The sequence below is a fragment of the Sipha flava genome, unplaced genomic scaffold (genome assembly GCF_003268045.1).
Source record: "Sipha flava isolate LNK unplaced genomic scaffold, YSA_version1 81_pilon_pilon, whole genome shotgun sequence".
In the NCBI taxonomy this organism is placed as follows: Eukaryota; Metazoa; Arthropoda; class Insecta; order Hemiptera; family Aphididae; genus Sipha; species Sipha flava.
This window is the reverse complement of record NW_020273623.1, coordinates 761134-786305: the sequence shown is the minus strand read 5'-3', so window position 1 is coordinate 786305 and position 25172 is coordinate 761134.

Sequence of the window (25172 nt, the reverse complement as noted above, 5' to 3'; positions counted from 1 at the left end):
ATCCGAATGGGGATCTAAGCGCTCTTACTTCCCCCTTTGGTTACGTCACTGTGAGAGTATTTTTTGTATATCTAAAAAGATCAAAAACAATAACGACAAATATATAATTTGCATTATATTTGTTCCTCCACTGTTTTTAATAATTGAGTATACCATCAAATTAAGTTCAATGTACATCTTATTATACTACTAGAAAAGAAATATCCTTAAAGATATTACGTATCATTATACCGTCAAACTACGTTACCATTATTCGCTGGTTTCCTGCAGAACTGCTTAGTGTGACGAAATCCGGCAAAACTGTCAAAACTGAAACAAAAATTGAAAGAATTTAATACAAGAACAATAGTAAAGTAATTCAAGGATGTTCGTAGAGAGTAATGATTATAATAATTATTAAAACAACGATTTACATCGATCGTCGATCGACAATATGTTGCGATGATAAATAGGCGCCCAACAAAACACACATTATTATATTTAAATTCAATCATTTCACAACGTCGGGGTCCAAGACTTTAAAGTTGTTGTCGGTTGTTTACAATTGTTGACACTCAATAGGATCGGACCAAAATTACATACGAGTTAGCACGCCATGTACAGGAGTTTTATGAAGTATCAAGTATTCGAATTACAAGTGATGAAGCTGCTAATTGGTGGTCAGCGAAAGGTCATGTAAAATGTCGTTTTGAATTCAAAGTCGGTCAGCAAGTTTTTTCTTTACAGTTTCCTCAACGAAAGAGACAAAAATAAACCACAACGACAGTATCTGCCGTGAATAAGGCCGTTTCAAATATTACCGCAATGTTTGCGCACGATGTTGTTTTTTTTTTCCGTCGCCAATCCGAAGAAACACTTTTCGCAGTGATTTTCAAAGTCAGCCTTGAAAACAGTGAAAGGGTGAAAAGTGGTGAGACCGACGCAGCGGTGGCCGTCGAAATTCGTGCGACCACAACACAACGCCGGTCGACAAGGGATTAGCTGCGGTCGGAAAAGTTTTAAAACGCGTACACATATTCGCCATGTATTCCTTGTCAGGACGGGGTCAAGCGCATGTCGACGGGACGTACACCATAGACACAGCCGAACATTCCATGTGTGATGCAATGTGTTCTGGGGCGGTGGTTCCGGTCGGTCGCGCAGCCCGTGGGTGCCATTAAGGTAAACATTCAATGGCATGGGGTAAGGTTTAAATAGCAGTGCTAAACAATTATTTTATTTCATAACAGCATGTTGGCAAAAGCAATCCAATAGTTCGGTATGTTCAACTCGCACTTTTATCACAACAAACATAATCGTTGAGCTCACGAGATATCGTATTAGACGGGGAACAAGAGGGGTTTCTGCGATGATCCTCTATAATGATTCGATCGTTCTAACAATATATATTTCAATAATTTACTATATCATTCCAACCACACGTGATATCTACACATTGCGTACCGGTACGAAAGTTAATTTATAAATACAACAGTTAAAAATCGTTTTGAAATTTTCGAATTGAAGAAACATAGTCTGACATCGTCGTATTCTATACAAATATTAAATATCAATTCTATAAATGAACAGTTACCACATTTTTGAGAAATTGTTTTTAACAAGTAAAGTTTTTCAAAATATATTTATTTTACTTTACTTTAGTTTTAATTCCTATGTGCACCGTTTTTATGGACCCTCTGAATATGTACTAAGAGTTTCAAAGGATTATTTATGAGATTAGAAATTAAAAAATACTTAAAACAAAAAAAAATGCATGTGTTAAAATAATAAATTATTTCAAATCATAATATTGTACACTATTGTTATACACATGTAGTGTGTATGTAGTATATAGTAGTTTTTGCGTCGAAAAAAAAAAAAAGAAAGTTCAGTCGACCTCCTTTACAGTTATGTACTTGTTTTGACTATACATTACGCCGTCTTTGTAATTTTTTCCCCTCTTATCATGTTGGTATAACTTAGTAATTTTCTTTTCAAATGAAAAGTACGCAAAACTACAAAAAGGTGGCATTATACAAGAAAAAAAAATATGAAATTATACAAGAAGCTTGTAATTAACGTTTTGAGTCTCATTTTGTTGCTAGGATACTAGCAAGTCGTTTGATATTACGGTACTATTTTATACTTTTAAAATTCCACGTGAGTTTAACCATACGGATATATCATATTTAAAGTTTTACGTAATTGGAATGATTTTTATTTGCCAAATTTCTGTATTCAATTCAAACGAGTAGACAATAGCGGAACCCATCATCATTATCGTACGCTAAATTTAACGTTTCAAAATTAAAACTAAAATTAATCTTTTAAAAATGTTCAAACTTCAGTTATGATTCATTGCACACCATCACGTGTCAAAATTGGCTTAAATATTTCTGACAAGTGTAACGTGTGTTCATGTATATCCCAGGAGGTTCAATAAATCCCTTATTTTTTTTTTTATATTTTTATTATATTCAAAATTATTTCAATTTTAACATATAACGGTTAACAGAAAAATATTTTCAAAAAATATACCAATTTATAGTATGTATCTCAAAGTTTTATATTATCATTAATTGGATATTTTAAAGTTATCACCTATAGCAATAAGTTAGTTTCCGCAAATATTACGACCAAACATCACAAAACTTTGTGTGTTGCAATTTTTAAAGTGTGAATTTGGTACTAACTGTTCAGACAATATTTTTATTGTTATTACTGATTGCACAGAGAATATAATGACGATGTAGGAGTTTGAAGATAAAAGAAGTTTGTTCTAAAATTTAAACGTCTCATATTTTTTTAATTCATTCAGGAGAATATGCACGGTGATAATTATGTTTTTTTGCCAAGTGTTCAAGGACGAAACAAATTTCTGTTATAATAGTCGAAATGAGCTTAATGAATTGATATTTTGTAACTGGCCCCTAAGATCATCAGATCGCACGCCATATGTTTTTTTCCTTTATGGATATGTTTAAAGATAATGTGTATATTTCACCATTGCTATCATCAACAGCTGATTAGCCATATTACAACTATGGTAAAATAATCATCTATGATTTGCTGCAACTAGTATGAAAGAAATTTGACTAGCAATTATATGTTTTTCGTATAACTTAAGGAACTCACATTGATGTTTTATAAGTGCGATTAATTAATAAATGTAAAATAAAAATAGACGATTTAAATAAATGTGTTTTATCATTATATATCTGACACGTACAAATACATAAAAATTTGAAATCCAATAAATAATTTTAAATAACCTTGTATAATGCCAATATACTTACACACCTATCTACTTTTTAGAATAATTGAAATTATGTTCGGTTAAAACTCAGTATTATAATAATCAAATCGTCCTAGGAAGCTGTAAAATGACTGTTGTAATATATTATATAAATCACCGTTTGATTAAGCACGTTTTTGATATACGATAAATTTCTCAATGCATTGTATACAACGATTACGCAGTAGTTCATAAAATCAGAAATCAGTCAGTGAAAAAGTCTCGGTTGACACAATGACTGAGCAAATTATGGATTTGACACCAGCTCATATTTAATAACGAGGACGAAAAAAATAATCAAAAAGAGAGAAGGAGAATAAGTGAGGAAGAGAGAGAGAGAGAGAGAAAGAGAGAAAAAGAGAGTGAGAAAGAGAGAGAAATATAGAGGGTGAGAGATAGAGGGGAGGGAAGAAAAAATAAATGAAACTGTTTTTGATTCATGCCGTTATAACCTTTTTACTTTTATTTTTTTTTTTTTTATATACTTATTATATATTGTATTGTCTCAAAAGAATAGGGAAAAGTGCGGAAGGTCGAGATATGTATAGGACCGAAAACTCTAGGTTATCATATAATCATGTCTTGTGACCTGAGGGCTTAACGGGATTTACTTTTAAACAACTATACATGGAAGTATTGAGAAATATAATAACATTTTACAGTGAGATGGAGCGGGATATGAAAACGGGTGGCCATGAAGGGTGAATATATATATACTATTTTAGGGTACTACCCGGCCAGTCGATGGAAAAAAATATAACGGATTCCGATCACATAGAGTCAAAGAGCCTCCGGGGACCGGTAGCGGTAGAGAATGATTAAATTCTAGCAAATTATATTTTTCCTGATTTCACAGAGATATATATAAAACAATATCACCCTTGTACAATAATGCCAATGCAGCACGCACACGTGTGTGGTAAGATGAGTGGATCAATAAATATTATAACTCTCCGCTCTTGTTTATTTGTATAAACTCTCACTCTTCGTCCTTTATAAAAGTATATATTATCAACCATTGCTAGATGAGGGGTCAGTCTTATACAAACTATAATATTTCAGGCTCAACAGAAATAATCAGATTTTTCCCATCTATGTCTAACACAAAATATAACTAAATACTAGTTCTGAAATATCCACCCCAATCATTGATTACACAAAATGTATTACTGTATTTATCATCAGAAATCTATACTAGGAAATAATGTATTATTATACTTCAATATATACGTATATATATATTAGTAAAAGCATGTGTTATTACTAAAGATTTACAAAACTTGCTCGACATGTATTATAATATTACACGTGGTCCGAAGCTAATTTATCCAATGTATTAAATTGGTTGAAACCGCTTGCAAAAAATTTCACTAAGAAAATTACATTTATGTTATATAATCCATTAATTTAACATCTAATAAATAAATAAAATTATACATTTATTATAAAATTAGATATCTGCAATTCATGGCTACCGCATGCAATTTATAATATAATGAGGTCATAAAACTTTTGATAATATTATATCTCCAACATTTTATTACTATACATTCGTTTTAGTGACGCATTTCAAACGAAATGTTGTCAGTTTACATTGTACATTTTACATTTAATTAGATTTATATTTATTTCTTAATATATTGTAACGTTATATTTTAATAAGAAAGTATTTTTTCAACATATATTTTCTTTTATGTCATGAAGAATATTACTTTTCCACCATATGTTGTATGTAATATTTCTCGATTCTGAGTGAAAATAAAACGTTGATTAAAACCTCCATGTGGTATATATCAACCGAGAAGAGATAAAAATAACAACTTAACAAATAATTGTTTGTATACAAATGTGTTTTATTTTTCAGTGAAAGTAAATTGAACGTAGAAATTACAAAAAAAAAAAACACGTTAGTTTCACATAGAATCACACAAAAAAAAAAAAGAAAAAAAAGTAGAATTATTATTTGCCCTAGAGTTTAATAATACTATTCCACGAGGATACATATATTTAGGCTGTTTGAAAAAGTAGAACACAGTGGTATTCTCCATCCTCAGTAACTCAGTAATTTTTTGCAAATGTTATATGAAATATTGTTAGCTCTAGGAATCGTTTTCGGAAACGGAAGAATTATTTTGTTCTAGAGAATATTATTAATCCATCATGACAAAATCGGTGGCCGTACAACAGGTGGATTCAGCATATTGTTTGTGCACCTAAGAAATATAATTTACATCCTTTAAATGTAATGGAATAACATATTGCGTAAAATTTGCACGTTTACGCGCAGTAGACGTTCCAGTTCCAGAGTGGCCATAAACGTGGTTACAAAAAAAAAAAAAAGAAAAAAAAAGAAAAAAAACACCTAGTACTAAAATATGGTGGCAGACGAAATAAGAAAATAAAAATAAATTTCCGCGCCACAACCTTTCGCTTTAATTCCTTCGTTTCTGTAAAACTCAAATACAGTAACCAGACGTTTCGGGCGACGATAGAAGTTTCATGATCAATATTTTTCGTTCAGCTCAAACGTATGTGGCACTTAAGTTACAACACGATGTATATTTCTATTTACAACGATATTATGCAGATTTATGAGTAAGTGTATAAGTGTGAGTTAGTAGAGGCTTATTCGTGTACATCTGCGTACGTAAATATACACGCAAGGTTGTATAGTGTTCTAAGTACTTTTTGAATACTTGGTTTCGTAGGTATACGTTACGTAAATCACATTCATTTAGATAAATGTTGAGAATATTTATTACTTTTTGAAAAAAATATACGTTATTTTTTCACCATTTATTATTTATCGAATGCTTATTGGCTTAAATATAATGATATCCAGTAACATTTTCTCACAACGTAGAAACTAACAATTTATATAACATGAATATATAGGATGATTAAAAATGTACAAAGGATTATATTTCATATCCCATTTAACTGATGTAGTTTTTGAATATTCAGAATATTGTTGTAAATAGTGGTTCACTCTTTGTAGAAATATGACTTAATATTTCTCTTTTGGGTATTTAATCTTCAGCAGTATTTTGGTACATTAAACCTGTACCATATATATTTTTAATAGTGTATTGATATTAACAGAGCCTCTATTTGATAAACGAATGTACCCGTAAAAGAATAACTATTAATCCACGAAAGCTTGAATCAATTCAACGTTCTATTTTTATCGTATTTGTATATATATATATATATATATATATATATATATATATCTAAATATTTTTTCAAATTGAATCTATCGTTTATATATTTAAACATATTTTTTTGTCTGATTTATCTATTTTCTAGAACTAAGTCTAAAAAAGTTATTTTCGTTTTGATAAAAATAGTTATCTAAAAGATCAATGTATATTATAATTTTAGTATATTTTTTTTAAAGGTTTAAAAGTCTTATCTTATATTGGATATAATGTTAGGTGTTATAGAAAATTAAACTCGTGAAACATTAAAAATATTAAATTAAAAAAATTAAAACGAAATATTTAATTTTTGCCTTAAACATTTAAGGGATTTTATGATTTAAATAAAATAAAAGTTATCATGCTATAAAAAAATCCCTTTAAGAACCATTGATCGGTAAAAATATATAAAATTGGTCCTTTTCTTCCCAAACCACACATAGAAATATTATTCGTATTGTTCCGTTTGTTATTGCATGTTAGTCGATAACGACGGGCGTTTTCGTATTTTCTCTGATCGTGTTTTATTAGGTTTACGTATAATTCGTATTTATTTAGCGTCCGACGTTCAAATGAACAATGATTTATCGTGTAAATTGCGGGTTAATAATTACTAAATTAATAATAATTGTTAATTATTAAACAATGGATAGGTTTGTATACGACCAACACGTACAGCGAGTAAAACGTGTAGACCAAATCTGCAGTTTATCAGTAATGATTATTTCAATAAGATTTTCCAGGGCACGCGTGGTCACACTCGCCGATCGTACCCCGCAAACAAGTTAAAAACCATAAGTATCGTCCGAAACTATCAAGCTCGGCAACTGTTTAAATTCTTTATCGACCCTGGTACCACAGGCCACATACAACAATATCAAACCTTCGAAAATACCGTATAATTTTTCAACCTCCCCGGCGCTCGTCGTGTCCGACAAGGATTCGATCCGTCGGCTGGTGCTCTGGCGTTAGATCATCATGTAACCACGTTCAAATACCAAAAGACGAATGTTCTCGTTCCTATCGCTGTTTGTACAGGTCTCGCCGTGACTTCGTACCCGATAACAATCACCGAACGTTTACAGTACTTTTGTCTCTTGTTTTCAATTTTTCATAGGTTCTTGCAATAACATTTCTTCGTCGTTGCAAAAAAAGTATAAGTGTGATAATCAATATAACAATTCATTCGAATAACACGTGCACCCAAGAAAGGTCGATATTATTAACCATTTAAAATTTGATTATGTTTATTTTTATTTTTTTCAGAGCAGTTTCTTTTATTTCCATTTCATAATTGTTTATTGGTCGAAAAATAAAACTAACAGAAAAAAAAAACTGGAAAAATAAATCAACCACGTATAAAATAATAATTTAATTTAAAAAATATAATACATCACGCTGTTAAGAGAAATGCTTTGATAAAGTTCTTTTTTTTTTTTTTTGTGAAAATATAAAAATTCTTAAAAGCAATGCTTATAAAATATTCAGTTATTCTTTTGAATAAGTAACCCAAGGACAAAACAAAAATAACATAACGAATTTTTATAATGTCAATACAAATTATTCAAAGCAAGTGTGATTGTAACCTCAATGAATGCTTAAAATATATATGTAAGATTTTAATAATTAAACAACATTTATGTTTAAATAACAAACAATTGTAAATTCGTCAATAATTTTTTTTCAAACCGCTGGGGAATTGTTTGTCAATGAGAATTGAATAAAAGGTTTGGTAAAGATATCTGTTTTAATAATTATTTTTGTATTTTTGTTCGCTATTTCATTTATTTTTAAAATGGAAACTATAAATATAAAAGTAAATATCGCATAAGATAATGTAATATAATTTCATTGATATTATTTTTCGAAGTTAATATAATAATTAAAAATCAATAATTTAACATAATTTGTAATTTTAAATAAATAATAAGTTGTTTACGATAAAAGCTTTTATCAGGAATAAATATGATACAACTTTATACAATATAGTCTAGGCTGGAGAGGTAATGAATTTTTTTAATTCGATAAAATTTAGTTCAAAAAATAAAATTTAAATGAGATAAAGAGTTAATAGCTAATTAAATCTTCAAACAACTCAGTCAAATTAAAAGTTGATAGTAAAAAAAAAAAAATAACTTCTAAACTTTAGTTTACTTTTACAATCATAAGGTATTGTGTTCCAAATATTAAATTTGTCAGTAACGTGAACATAAGTTTTTAAAACTAAAAATCATAATAAATTAAGAGTTAAATTCGATTTTTTGCTTAAAAATTCAAAAATAAGATATAAATTAAATATTATTTTTATTCTTTATTTCATTATAGTAAAGTACTCGTATTTATCATCCATCACAACAGTTTATAGATTAGAAATTTAATATAAGATTATAATAACTGATTACAATATAGTTAAAATAAAATATAATAATTTATATATCGATCTCAATAATTGTAAAACAATAAATATAAGTAAAAAATATTTTTTTTATATATAATTTAACTGAAATATAAATTAGCAAAAACTTATGGATTTTGTACTACATTTTAATTAAATACATTTATAAATAGATCTTGTATTAATTTGATAGAATATGTATAGCTCATTAAAATAAGAAAATTAAATGAAAAAAAAATTCAAAAATAGATAACATCATAAGAGTTTAATTACGAGTTAATTGTTATTTTATACTATACATTTTAAACTTTGAATTTTATTGAAAATAAAATATTAAATCGTCAAATTCGTTTTGTTATAAAGACATTTTAAATAATTATATTTTTATTAAAATCGAAATGAAAGTGCATCATTATTGGTCGTGTTCGAACTAAGTTGAAATCTTCCTTTCTTGTAACTCGAAGTAAGTACATGTTCTTATAGTCGGGTATTTATTGTGTTATACTTACTTACATAAATTATTCATATATTCAAATTACCAACACTGTGGGATCCGATTCAAAATCAACACGTCGTTTTGCAAGAACAATAAAATAAAAACAAAACGACATTAGACATAAAATTAAAAGATAAAATTTATATATTTTAAGTTCATGTTAATTAGATGTTTTCAATGTTTATTTTTTAACTCATAAACTCCCAGCCAAGAAACTTTATGATATATTTAGTTTAAATCACCGTTAGCCGTGCTATACGATAACGACCGGCTGAAATTTTGTAGCGTCTAATAATGTTTCGGTCCGGGGACAAATCTTAAAGGAATTTTGCCGCCTCGGCTATACCATTACGAGAGGCCGACTGTGGAGAACAATACACAAATGTCATCAAACGCCGAAATAAACATTAAAAAGTGTTTAGAACGCGTTCTAGGAAAGACGAAGTTGAATATTTAGAATATTATAATTCATACCAGTCAAAATAGATCATATGGACTTATGAAGTTTAGAGAACAATATTAAATTATTGTATACAACTGCCATGACCTCGGTATAATAAATCACGATAATTTATTTACTTTTATATATTTTATTTAATAAATCGGTGTAATGTGTAATATTTTACACTGAGGTTATTTTTGAACTTCATACAGTTAATACAGTTACCATTTTTTAGCCACTGGTGGGAGTTTTTTTTTTTTGTAAAGTTTATTGGAAATGATCCTTCTGTAGTATAAGAAAAGTTCTGATCCTGTATATCAATCGAAGATATAATATAATATTCTGCAATGGTCACAAAATGTATCCAGCCCCAGGATTTTGTAAGATTATCAACACGGGTAGTGCTTTATCCAAAAAAACACGTTATTGGCTATGAATACCAACATAAAATGTTGTATTATACGCTTATTCGCATATAATGAGTATGCACATAAATATATGAATATATATATATATATTTGTTTAATATATTAAGTAGATTCATGCTAACCGGAAAAAGTTTGTTATGAATACATTTATTATTTAAATAGTTCCAATGTTCAAAATAAGTTTGACAGTGCAATCTAATACAAATAATAAACTTTCAAAAATATATTTAAAATATTTAGTTCTTGTCATCGCATTTTAAAATAATATTAAATACTTGACACTGTTATATAATAGTTGTTAATGGATTATTGAAATAAAGAAAAGTAATTCGAATAATATATTACTATTTTTGATTGTCACCTCACTGTTTTGTCGTACCTTTAATATAATATCACATCACTTTCAGGGTGGAAAAAGAAAATGGAATAATCTAAATAATCTAATAGAATAATCTGTTGTTTTAAATTTGCTATCAAAAATAAATAATAAAAAAAAAAAAATCTCATTATGAATTTATCTCATTGTTTTTGGCATAATATAAAAAAAAAAGAAAGAATATACATTAATTATTTAAACCATGTTAAGTTGTAGAAAATATGATTAACTTTTTACGTATTTTTTTTTTTTTTGATATAATTTTATATCGCACAGAGTGGTAGGCATATTACGTGTTTTTCGTATGCCGATCTCTCACAAATAATCACACTAAAAAATGTTTAGAGTTTTGTTATAATTAAAGTAGCAAGTAATTATTTAGCACAATATGTATTGCAAAAAAAAAATCATATATATAGGGCCCTATGACCCCCCCCCCCCAGGTAAACACTAGACAAAATACATTATTTCACATTGTACCTGACAAACGTAATTTTGTTACCCATAACCTCATAAATATAATTATACGATATATTAATGAACATCTGTTTGATTTTGATTTTTTCTTTGATAATAGTTATAAATTAAAAACATTGTTATTTATCCATTAGTTTAGTATCTATACTTATTACTCACCTTTGTTATTATATTACTGTATTCGTATGCCCTAGGGGTCGTTATTATTATTAAATAAATAAATAAATATATGAATATTAATGTATTATTTTTAAATACAGAAAAAAATTAAGTCGAATAAGTGTTTCGACTCATTTTTTCTTCAATGTCGGCCTTTAACAAACACATTTACGAACAACGTCTTAAATATATGCATATCATTGTAGAACAGCTATTGATGCATTCATATTCGATGAGTACGAATGATAACTTTTCAAATAAAATAAAAAATGTATATTTTGTTTTTGTTCTCCCGGATAAATGCATGAAAAAAAAAATTTTGATACATTGTTACACCAAAACAAATACATAAATTCAATACCGGTGTATTATTTATTTAATTATATATATATTTAATTTATAATTTTTTAGCAAATTTATGTTCATGCAAAGAAGGGCGTCATTTTAGCTATTTTTTTGGGTGTGTGAGGCTTCAAGCAAGTCATTTTAAAATTTCACCTGACCATATATAAATAGGTTAGGTTACGTATATGTACATTATTCCGCTTGCATTTATTTGCATACATCATAGAATGAATCATTGCATCAATATAAATAGTATAAATCAATTTAAAATCTAAAATAAAATAATGAATTATTTACCTTGATAATGAAAACAATTAATTGATGCATTAAAAGAATAAATGCTGAAGCAAATAAAAATACTTTATACCTTAATATATTAATTGTTGTTTATTTTATATTTATAATTTTTAGAAAAGCAAAGCATTAAAAAATAATTTAATTTTCATAAGCAAATAATGGCGATTTTTTTATTTAGAAAATACATATACAGCTTCTTTTAGATTTAACTTCTTCTTTTTCAGCATAAGGTACCATTAGATCATTTAGCCTTTTTTCACCTGTGATAATAAGTAAATATGAGTAACTCTTCTGAGCGACGAAATACTTTTATTTGTTGCCGTTATAATTGATAAAGTTGTAATCAATGTAATTATTTTCAAAATTTCAATTAAACAATGATTCAAGTATATTGTTATGGAGTCCAAATCAACATCATGTTTGTCATTAAACATGAGTACACTCGTGGTACTACTAATATTGATTAATATCAGTACAAAAATTAATATTCAATATAATTTTAATCATATTAATATTCGTACATAATTTCAGCTAGTCAGTTGGAACTATTTTAAGAGTAATGGATGCAACCGCACACCTTAACCCACCAAACATGCCCTTTATAAGATTTTTTAACATTTAATATAATGCAGTGTATAAAATGTATTAAATTTATGATATAATATAGCTATTTATAAATATCGATAATGATAATTTTATCAAATATCATTGATAAGAGATTTCATGTTGAAATTACTGATAATTATGGAAAGATTGTTGAATTTCTTTAAAAGTACAGTAAGTAGAAGTTTGTGAATAATTTACTTCGAAATCGGTGATAAGCACAATGAACATGAATAGCACAAGCATAGACGTGTTAGTGCTTGGTTCCTTATTGAATATGAAAAAATAAAATAGCAACGCGTATATTTTTCGTATTCAAACACACGTTTACTTATTTTGTACATACCTGATAATGAAATTTCATTTAGATACCAGTCGTGCTCTAAAAATGTAATAATACGGCGTGCTAAGCTTTTATTAATTAATTTGTTAATTTATATTTTAATTTACGAGTATTAATCATTTAATAATTTTTAATTTTAATTTTAATTTAATTTAATTATTATTTTATTAATAAAAATTTATTAGATCATAGATCTCAGTCTTTATTCATTTTCAGTAACGTGAAGTATATAATTTATTTATGTTATTTTTAAAACCATGAAATTTAAATTTTATATTCTCATCAGTACTTGACCTGTATAAATACAAAATCAAAATATAGTGCTGAAAAATTTAAAGTTGTATAAGAATGAAACCTAAAAATAAATCAAATCAATTAAATATTAAATAAAGTAAACAACTAAAAAAAATATTAAAGATTAAGAATACCGGAGTATTATTATTTAAAATTAATTAAAAAGTTATTAAAAATGTAAACGTTTAATATGTAAACAATAAAATTACCAAGTCGCAAAGACCATTGATTTTCGTTTGCTTCTTACAGTTTTTTGGAAGATCACTGATAGATTTCATAAACGAAGTTCTCTAAAAGAACCATCAATTTTATACTGTCAACCTAAAGAAAAAAGATTTTTGGCATTTTTTGAAGCATTAATTCTACTTAAAGAAAATTATTTTATGGAAAATTGAAAATTTAGAATATATATATTAAACCCAGTAGCTCATTTAATTCAGAATTTAAAATTAATTCGATTTGTATAATTTAAAAATATATTTTATGTTAATATTAGTATAACTAATACTGTTATAATTATTATATAATACTAATTATTATAATGTTAGTATGTAATAATGGTATTACAGTCAGACTTATTGAATTCGGATACAACATTTTAGTAATTTTAACAGACGTAAACATTTATTTTTTTTTACCAAATTCATAATCAACACATTTTTCCATCTAAAAGAAGCCAAATAATCATATCATCGTACTATGAAAGTAAAAATTTTATATTTTTATGTATACATCAAAATAATATAGTAGGTGTCTAATTTAGAATCTATTGTATGTGTATATGTGTATATGTAATCTAATGTATTGTTTCAATAGATAGCATTAAATTATATGACCTAATAAAAATTCTAAAAGTTGCATAAAAGTAATAATAAATTATTAATTTTTGTGGGCACTGTTAGTTAAATGCAATCTTATATTTGTACGAAAATACTCATTGCTTTAATTATGAGATGGATGGTCACCGCAATTTTTTCATGCTTATAAGATCATTAGATGCCATTGATATTGAAATAAGAAATGCGGATGTAGTCTAGTTTATATTTATTATGTAAGAAGATTCCTAATCCCTTTTTACAGTATCCTCTGTCTTCTTTTCATCTGTGCGCTATATTAAAATGTGTTTACATATTTAATGGAATTGACCGTCAAAATATCGGATCCCTCGCAATAGCATCATTGTTAACTTCCAAACATAACCTACTTTTCATATTATTATGCATGTTTTAAGTCATAAAAATTATTATGCTACACAAGTTTTTCATTTAAGGTTATTTTACTCCGAGTTCTTAAGCATATTTTGGAATATATAACCGTTTAATAGGTACATCCATATTTTTAAATCAATAGCTCATCAAAATCAACACTATTTGTCGATTTCAACACAAATAATTGACATTAATAACGCATTCGCTCTTTTATTACTGTGATCGTATACGTATATTTTTACTATACCTACATGCAGACACGTAGACACTATGTGAACACACACATGTACACTTACTACGAATAATATCCATTAATAAATAGAACTCGATAGAATTCATTAAACTATACACAATAAACACTAATTTTTAAGCTTACAACGGTTATGTAGTATAGTTATACTACAAGATTTAATAAGATCGAAGTATAATATGATATATTTTAATAGTATTTCAACACACGTGTCCCCCTGACAAGGTGTTATACGAGTACGAAAAGGCAGTGGTGCAGAGCTGCGAGAAGTTATGCGCAACTCACTTTTCAATTACCTTTTAGCCGTTTATTTTCAAAATACCAATGTCTAAACCTACACGTGCACGTTATATTATTTCTATTTTTTTTAAAAAAAAATATACATTTCCGTTAAAAAGAATGAGAATCTTGAACAAAAAAATATAAAAAAATATTGTTGGAAAATGAGACTTTCATCACTTCCAGTACTACTTCACCGAAATCCATTTTGAACGAGTTAACAGAATAATAATAATAATAATAATAACAAAAAAAAAAAAAATACCCGTGTACATGTACATTGTACACACGTCGAAAAACATATACCCCAGAGGACTGATACGCTATATTAGACGAACGTTGCATGTTATTGTCTCAGTATCGTAGTATGTATACATTTTACGTATATAATATAGACGTATTCCGTACGTGGAAATATATGGGATGGCTAATAACTAACGCATTTTGCCTGTTTACCGATAAAACGAACTTTCCGCTTGCGCTGGCAACTTAATTCTCCTATTTAAAACCACCATGGCGGGATTGTTATTCAGTAAAATCCTAATCCTGTTTTTGCCATATTCGAAAACGTTACTCTTTATCTTGGGTACCCGTGCACAGAGTCAAACTTATATCTAAATTCACGCTTCGATAATATTAAGCATCAATATCAGATATTTAAGGTGAATGATATTTTTTTTTAAATCAATCGATTATCATTTAAAATCATAATTATGTTCTACGCAAAAAAATTAAAAAAAATAAAATAAACTCCTAGCACAAAATAATCAATTTTTCTATGAATAGTATTAAAAATGTTAGAATTAATTTTAAGATTTTAAATTGTTTTTTGTTATCATAACACTCAAGATGATTTATAATTTTAAATATTAAACTAATTTAACGGAAGTGTCAATGACATATAATTTATGATATATATAATATATATAAAACTAATTACAGCTAAGAAAAACATATGTCTAATAAAATACATAGTTATGAATAGTAAAGAAAAATATTTATATCTCGATTATGAAAAGTAAAATAAATAGTGCATGAATTATTATAATTCAACTAGAAAATAAATTCTCTTGAAAAACCATCGTGGTAATCATACAATTTAATAAGCAAATTCGTCCAAAATACATGAACAGATGATTTTTTTTTTTTTTTATCTGGCTCGTTAGTCTTTGCCTTTTCAATGGCCACGTAAAACCACAAGACCATCATTATCATTCCAAAGAGAAATCAGGTGATATCTAAATTAACGAAATTTTCTTTTTAATTCAAATTTTAAAGATTATGTATACGAGGGTTCTACGTGGAATTCAAGCAAGTTTGTGTACGTGTCAAATATATTTTAAAGTTTGTACGATGTAGTTTATGGTTTTCCTTGCAGGTAGGGAAATGGGAGACTAATTTCATTTTTCCATGATTTATTATCAAAATAAGAAAGAAAAGAAATTATAAGGAATCGTTTTCCATGTTAATTTTATTTGTTATTATAAGTATTATGTATTATACACATGTATAGTATGTTATAATATCGAACATAAAGCAATTTAAATTCATTAACTTCGACGTCAAATAAACTGTACTGACGCCTCCATAAATTTAAGGAAATCGATTTCCACTCGAACGTCACGAGTGTTTATATATATATATATATATAAATATACCCGTTGTTTAAGAGAGACGCACGCGCATGTGTGTTCGCGTGAACGATACATTAGTTATGGTATTTTAATGTGAATACAATCATTATAATACGCTTCAGAAATAGATTAACCTCATTTTTCACGAACATTTAACCGCGTATACGTGCACATTCGAATGTGTGCGCTTGTTTACATACTGCTGTGATAGAATGGTAAAAACACCGTTATCGCAGCTCACGTATCCGTTGTAACAGGAGTGAAATTAGGGAAGCACGCACCAAACAACTTTGGCTACATATTGTTATCAAGTAGGATTTCGGCTTAATCCTCGTAAAATCACGTGCGTCTCCCTGGCTAAAGTTTAGTGACAAAACCGATTTGCCGCGTCTTTGTGCAGAATAAGATCCCAAAAATGGTCCGCCGTAATCATCTCCGTGCATATTATAATATTGTCTTCGTGTCAGTCGATTAATACCAATTTATAAAAAATATTATGTTACCGTATTCTTATTTAATTGATATTTTTCACGAGCCAATTAGACCACGTGCGTATGGGGGGTACATAATCCATCCGCAGCGTTTGATATTAATAATAATAATTATAGTAATTACAATTATTATTATTTTGAATTCATAAAACAAAAAAAAAAACACTCCTGGTGATGAAATATATATATACAGCTCTTAAAGTATATTAATTGTTAAGGAATAATTGTTACAAGATAAATATAGAATGGAATTTTAGCTGATTATTGACTACTTTTTCACCGTTAAATGGATCAAAACTCAAAATATCTGTTTGAATTTATAAACGATATCTACATACAGAAGATCGGTTTTCTTTTATTTTATTATTTATACATGCTACATTCAAATAATCTTTTAATGAATATAATTTCTATGTTATTCGATCACTCAAATGTTGAACAATAATTGTTCATAGTATCTGTTTAATTGGATAGTACTGAAAGTCTGTACATCCAATTAAAATTCATTAGACTTATGTGTGTGCCCAAGCAAAAAATTAGAATTGTTACAGTTTACATTCAAATTTATTTCACAATCAATTTACAGTAACGCAACGCATTAAAGTTTCATCTGTAACAACGTCATTCTTAATACCAAAAATTGTAGTTTTTCAATTACATCTAAAAGAATGTGGTCCTGACCAAATTCACTTTTATACGCGAATAGATCCGAAATGTCGGTTTCGCCTGTACTCAAAGTCTGTAAACGATAACTCAATTTTTAACAAATATATTTCTGATTGAAAAGCCATTATGAAAACGCTGAGACTTTATACTTTCAACATCAAAAGTACTATATAGTGTAATAATTACACAATTAAGTATTTCAACAATTTCTTTCATCCTCTATTATATATTGAGGCTCTAATCGATCAAATGAACATAATTTAAGTTGGTTATATTTTGTAGGAGGAATTGTACATCGCTGTCAGTGGTACAATATTTGTATATGTTACATACAAAGTCCGGAATTGTACATTTCGCAATTTGTACAATGATTTTCGTACACATTGCGAATTTTTCAATGTTGCTGTACAAAGTAATTAGATTGTACAAGTTCATTATACAATTCACGATGTTTACAATAATCATTGTACAAATCACAATATTTAAAAACATATTATATAAATTACAATTTTTGTATAAAAAAAAATATTACTATAAAACTACATATTACTAAAATCAAGTATAATTTTTAATTACATATACTTTATCATTATTTATTCTTACAATCAAGTGAGTTATGACAGCGTGAATGGCATATTACATTTTTTTTTTACATATCCATTTATTATTTAAGTATTAATTGATATATTTTGTACTTTTGGAGCACCTTCAATTCTTCAGTCAGACAACGGCCGTGAGTTCGTTAATTATATAATAGATGAATTAAAAAATAAGTGGCCACAACTTAAGATTGTATATAGGAAATCTCGCCACTCTCAGAGTCAAGTAAATGTTGAAAGGGCAAACAGAGATGTGCAAGATATTTTAAGGGCGTGGATGTCGGATAATAAATCCAATAAATGGAGGGAAGGTCTTCGATGTTGCCAGTTTCAAAAAAATAATAGCTATCATTCTGATATTAAACAATCACCATTTGAGGTATTATTCGGCAGAAAAACACAACTTGGCCTCACTTCAAGTTCCCTACCTGAGAATATACTCAAAACCTCAAAACATTAAATTCTGAGAATGATTTAGAGCAAGCAATTTCTTCATTAGATTATTTATGAATTAATTATATTAATTATGAATTAACCGAAAAAGAAGTAAATGAAGATAATATTTTAGAGCAGACCTCAATTGTAAGTTAATCGGTATTAGAAGAAATTACAATTTTGCAAGGTAAAATAAATAAAATAAAAACTAGCTGTAAATTCATTACATCACCAAGTAAAACGAATGAATACTAATAGTATCTTGAAGTATCCAGTCGTTTCAATCAGTACAAATGTAACGTTACCTATATCAGATAAAGATAGAAGTGAAGAAGATTTGAAAAATTTCATTGGTTATACATTATTTTATATTTATATATAATAATCATATTAGTAAGTAATGTACTTTCATTTTATTAGGTGTTATAATGGAAGTAACAACGGACGACTTGTATAAAATTGGTACTAAAAATGGCATTATTGCAAAACTATTTAGTCGTAACCAATTTTCATCTTGTGATGGGGTAAATATATTAAATATAAATGATATACCTACTGATAAAATTTTTCTAAGAGCTGTAAATTCAAAAAAATTAATGTTTGAAGAGCAAGGTTTTTTTAAATGATTTTGTACTCATAAATGCTATAATAATAAATGTATATGTAAAAAAATAAAATGTAATATGTAACTCACGCTGTCATAACTCACTTGATTGTAAGAATAAATAATGATAAAGTATATGTAATTAAAAATTATAATTGATTTTAGTAATATGTAGTTTTATAATAATATTTTTTTTTTATACGAAAATTGTAATTTATATAATATGTTTTTAAATGTTGTGATTTGTACAATGATTTTATACATTTCGCAAGTTGTATAGTGACTATTGTACATATCACGAATTGTATAATGAACTTGTACAATCTAGTTACTTTATACAGCAACATTGAACAATTTCCGACTTTGAATGTAACATATTTAGGTATATACGTGATTTATACACAAATACGCGATAAGAAAATATAATACAATTTTTGGTTAGTTAAATACCTAAATATTAATGGAAGAATAGGCTTAAATATAATTTTAAAATAATTTTTTTCTGAAAAGTAGTAGAACTTACTACTCAATATTCAATTTTGTAGGTATATTTTTGTTTCTATAACTAGTACTCGGCACTTAATTCACTTAAAAAGTACTACATATGCATGCGCTTAAAAAAGTACAAATATGCTCTAAAAATATGCACTTATATTTTATTTTTGTACATAACATTTTAATTTGCACAAATATCTTATAAAATTATAAATATAAAATAAGCAAAGTAAAAAAAAAAAATAATTCTAATAATTAAAATAATATTAAAAAATAATTATTTATTTATTTATTTATTTATTTTAATGTAACACCCTCTCGAAGGGTAATATGGTACAGTAAGACAAAATCACGAACATTACGTGTATACTAAGTAGTAACAATGTTCAAGTTTAGGTACTGTACTCTAGGTAATAATAAATTAGCATAAAAAGTGCTTCTCGAATAAAAATAAATCCCCCGGAAGAATGTTTAATAATCATTTAGTTATTTTCCTAGAAAATTATTTATAGATAACCATCGTATTTCGATAGCAGTTGTTCCTATTTTATTGTTGTATAATATTTAATTTTAGATAAACCTAGCTGTATTTATAATTTATAAATATATATATTATTTAACCGATAGGGAAAAATATTATTTTTGATATCAAATAGAAATTTTAAAAATACGATAAAAGAATATCAAGAAAGTTCTCTCAATATGAATGTATTTTATTTTTTTATTCTTAGAATTTTCATACTAAATCTTCAAAAATTATAAAATATGCTCTAAAAAATTGTAAAATCAAGAAATATGCTCTAAAATCTAAAAATCACTAAATATGCAAAAATATGAACTATAAACTTTTGATATGTTTTTCATAGTTTTTTGGAATGGATTTCTAGCTCTCTTAACAATAAATCCAATGGTGCAAAAAAACATGCAAATGCAATAACTTCCGAGCCCTAACTATGACTAATAAAATATAAAATAAACAACTAAATAAGTTAGCTACATTACGTTAGAACGATATAATTAGTATATATTTATTTTTTAATAGTTTTGTAATAAATACTATTGTTTCAATTATTATTTTGGTTTTTCCACCAATCAATACATAGCGGAAACAACCTTTCTTTAATAAAACTTTTCCAATCTCAATTTTAAAGTTACTAAGAACTTTATCTTGTAAGAGTAAAGAGACAATTTTACATTTTGTTCCCAAAACGATTTTTTATAACTTTAATTATTTTACTTTACTTGGTGTATTCTAATCTAATTTCACATGAACAAGTGCTGTTCCTTTTAAGGAAAATAACAATTTAAATCAGATTTAAAACTTTTCTGTAATCTACATTTTTAAAACATAAAAATTGAAATACTTTTATTTAAGTAAGGAATCGAATCTTGATAAAATCAAATTTATGGGAAAACATCTTAATACATTACTATTTCAATTTTTTAATTATAATTTTTTTTTATGGTTTTAAAACAATTTACAAAAAAAAACTGTTATCTATTTAAGAAATAGTTATTACATATAATATTCGATTTTTTCTTACAATTCGAGCTCTTGAATAACGATAAAAATGTTCATTGTGTCATTACAATAATATTTTATAGGTAGATATATTTTAATTTAATTATGTTAGAAATACGTGTAACTTAATTAACGTATGAATTGCATGCGATTTCCACATTATATTGTAACAATTATATTATAGAAACAGTATCATCATTTTTACAATATTAATTTATAAAATATATCGTGTGTGTTTATGTTTAAACTAAAATTATAATAAGTTTTTTTTTCATTATTACTGATTTTTCAACTCGCTTAGCTCAAGGGGAATTATATTGTTATGAATATTCTCCAGGTAATTTTTTCAAATCTTTAAATTATCTTATCTTTTGGATTTATAGTAATATATATACAATTCTATGTTACGAGTTTGACGATTTATAGTAAATAAATCAAAATCGCTACACATTACTTTTACTTTTCGCCTTGGTCCCTGTCCTGAAGTTTCTTCAGCTAATATCCCTATCCCTTCTTCTTAATTGTTTAAGTTCCTAAGGATAATTATTGACCGGTTCCTTACCTTGGACATATGCATGAGGCAAAAACCTCGTCTTTAATAAACATCTCCGGTTGCTTATAACATTTTTATATAATAAACACAGGTACTTAATTAAATATAAAATATATAAATTCTTAATCAAGATAATATAGACACATGACATCTAACTCAGGGGAATTGCCAAAATTCCAATATCAACAGAATATAAATCATTTAAAACAAATTCCTATGCTCCATCATCAACGCTCCATTTTATATTTTAATTTTTTATTCATCAATCAAATTTACAAATTAAAACTCTTCATGAAGAAGCTAAAGCGTTTTGAAATCGATTTTTTAACAGACTTTCATCCCATCTCAGTCCCCTTATATCCAATCTAGTCATTCACACGATTCCTGAAAACCCACCACGGCGTCTAAAAAGTAATTGATGCAGTAATATTTTTAATGATTAATAATAAAAACTAATTCTAGTTGTGACATAAATCGTATATTTCTATTAAAAATTAAAAAAAAAATGCTTACCAGTTCAGGAAATCATTTTAAAAAATGAAAGAGATTTTTTTATTTTGAAAGTTGAAGTATAATAAAATATTATCAAAGTGTAAAAAATATATTAAAGTTTTTTTTATCCGTAGAAAGTATCCTCGTAATAACATCGAAAAATCATTTTGGATGACACAAGTGGGGTTCGTTATCACAATATTTAGTTTGAAAACTATCATTAGATACGCCTGTATGTATATTATTCTTTAAAAGTAAGTTTTCATATCTCATGTTCTAAACGGGTATTTTCATCATTGAAAACATATACCCAAACTAAACATGATATATGCCTGTTTTATAATCAAAAACAAAGCTTTCTGAACAACGGTTCATATCGATGTTGATGTGATATTGCATCACTCATCATACTGCAGTAGTGCAATCTTTGTTTTAAATTTGAACTTGACATATATCGAATTTGAAAAATGATTCTATTTAAAGAGCTTGGTGTATCTAAAATACCACAAGGTATTGTCAATATTTTTTATCCTCATTTATATAAATATATTCACTTCAGTATCACATTTTTCTCAAAAACACTAAGAAATAATTTAAATATACGTATTTCAAAATAAAAATTAAATTCAGTTCTTAGAATATACCTCATTAATAAATTAAAATATTACATATATAGGTTTTTACAGTTTTTAACTTTCTAAAGCTATCAAACTAAAAATAAAAAGACAGTGAAAATAACAAAATTTTAAAATCATTAACGTTAATAATAATCAATCAATTTACTTATCATTAAATTAGTAAGTATTAATTATACATAGTTTGATCTAGGCAAAATGTATTATTGTTATTGTGTCCCTTATTTTCAAAAAACGATAGTTAAAATCGATGTCATTCTTTGTTCTTTAATTGTTCGATTGAAAATTACAATGTTACTGTATTATTATGTTATATTAAGCGACCATGATTCTATGAATTTAAGTTCTCTCTTCTCCTTTCTTGTATTCAATCCTATAGTTGGTTTAGCAGTTAATTATGTTATAAATATATAATATCATGGAATGTTAGAAGTTATTAGATTGAAAGATATAATTTTAGTTGATTAATATACTTATATATATATATATATATATATATATATATATGATATTGCAAAAAAAAAAATTAGCATTTGATCATTACATATTAATCAAATAGATAGTACATTCGAAATCCACCTACAAATGTTTAATTGAATCATCAGTCTCAGTCATCAAAATGTAATAGAATTCTGCGACTTATTGAAAACAAAACCATACGTTTGATTAAATAGTAAAAATACGTTATGGTACAAAATATATTATTATGTATTTTAATATTAATGCGTTTACATAAATATTGTGGAGGTCGACAACTCTGGGTATAAAAAAGATTTCGTAGCTGAAAGAATTTCTGTTTTTCATTTCAGAATGTTTCGAATAATCACATACACTATTGAATCGCAGTTTCGACTACAATGTGTACATTTTGGCGGTAACATGGAAATGGGGCAAAATTCAACAATAACAATTTCGAACGTTAAACATAATACGAATCCAACTCTAATTTTCGTTCATTTCAGTATGATAAATAGAAATGCAAAACAGAAAAAAAAATCCACAGTATCTTCCGTATTTCATCGTTTTAGCCACGTAATAAATAATTGAGATTATATGTAGGAACATGTTAATAAGTATTTACAATGAATACTGTGAACGAACTAATTAACGATAGACTCGAATTTAAATGTTTATAGCTTCATCGTTTGCGGTAATAAATAGATATAGTGGTTCGTTTTGTCTGAATTTGTAAACAAGAGATGGAAGGCTATGTTTAATAAAATTACAGCTAAGCGCAATTGTACATAATTTTTCTTCTAGCTTAAGTTACTACATCGTAACTACTACGATACACTGACGGTTTGGAAATTCGAAGTGTGTTAAGTGTAAAAAAAAATAATAATAAATAAATTAAGAAGTTGAAACCTCATTATTGCACCAGTTCATGGTTGATAACTAGGTGAAATACCCCTCCGGCTAAACCTTTTTTAATGGGATTTTTATTACTATTTGTTTAAATTATTATTACTAGTGATATTGTAATATTATAAGGGTTAGATTGAATTTGAAACTTTTGGAAATCTCTTTATGCTTTATATCTATAAATTTGTATATATATATATATATATATATATATATATATATATATATATATATATATATATATACATACTTTGGCACCCGAAATCTAATTTAAACCACCTTTGTTGTGTTGACACGAATAGTAACATTACAAAACCATCACAATATCGTGTTTTATTTTATTATTAACAGCATAAAAATATAAGACAAATGTGTGTATATATATATATAATTATACTTATATTAATGTATTTATAAATTGTATATACATCATCATTAATTTCTGTTGTGAATTTGATTCTTTGCTTATATATGTTTAAATTCATTGAATATTTATATGTTTAACTAAACGTCATATGCGAAACAATTCACAGTGATATTTCGTTATCTATCATTCTAGTAACATTAATTAGTTTATTAATAACGCGACTGATGAGCACATTCGTTAACACGTAATAAATACCTCGTCCAAGTGGTGATAATGTAATGAAAGGCCCGTTACTATATTTTGTGTTCTTTTACGGTAAATATTAATATTTTTCACGAATCCAATGTTTAATAATTTCCAAGTCTTAATATTACTTTAGAAAATATACCTGAAATATATTCACTGTAATATAATTTATCAACTCTGAGTACAATATTGTACTAATATCTAA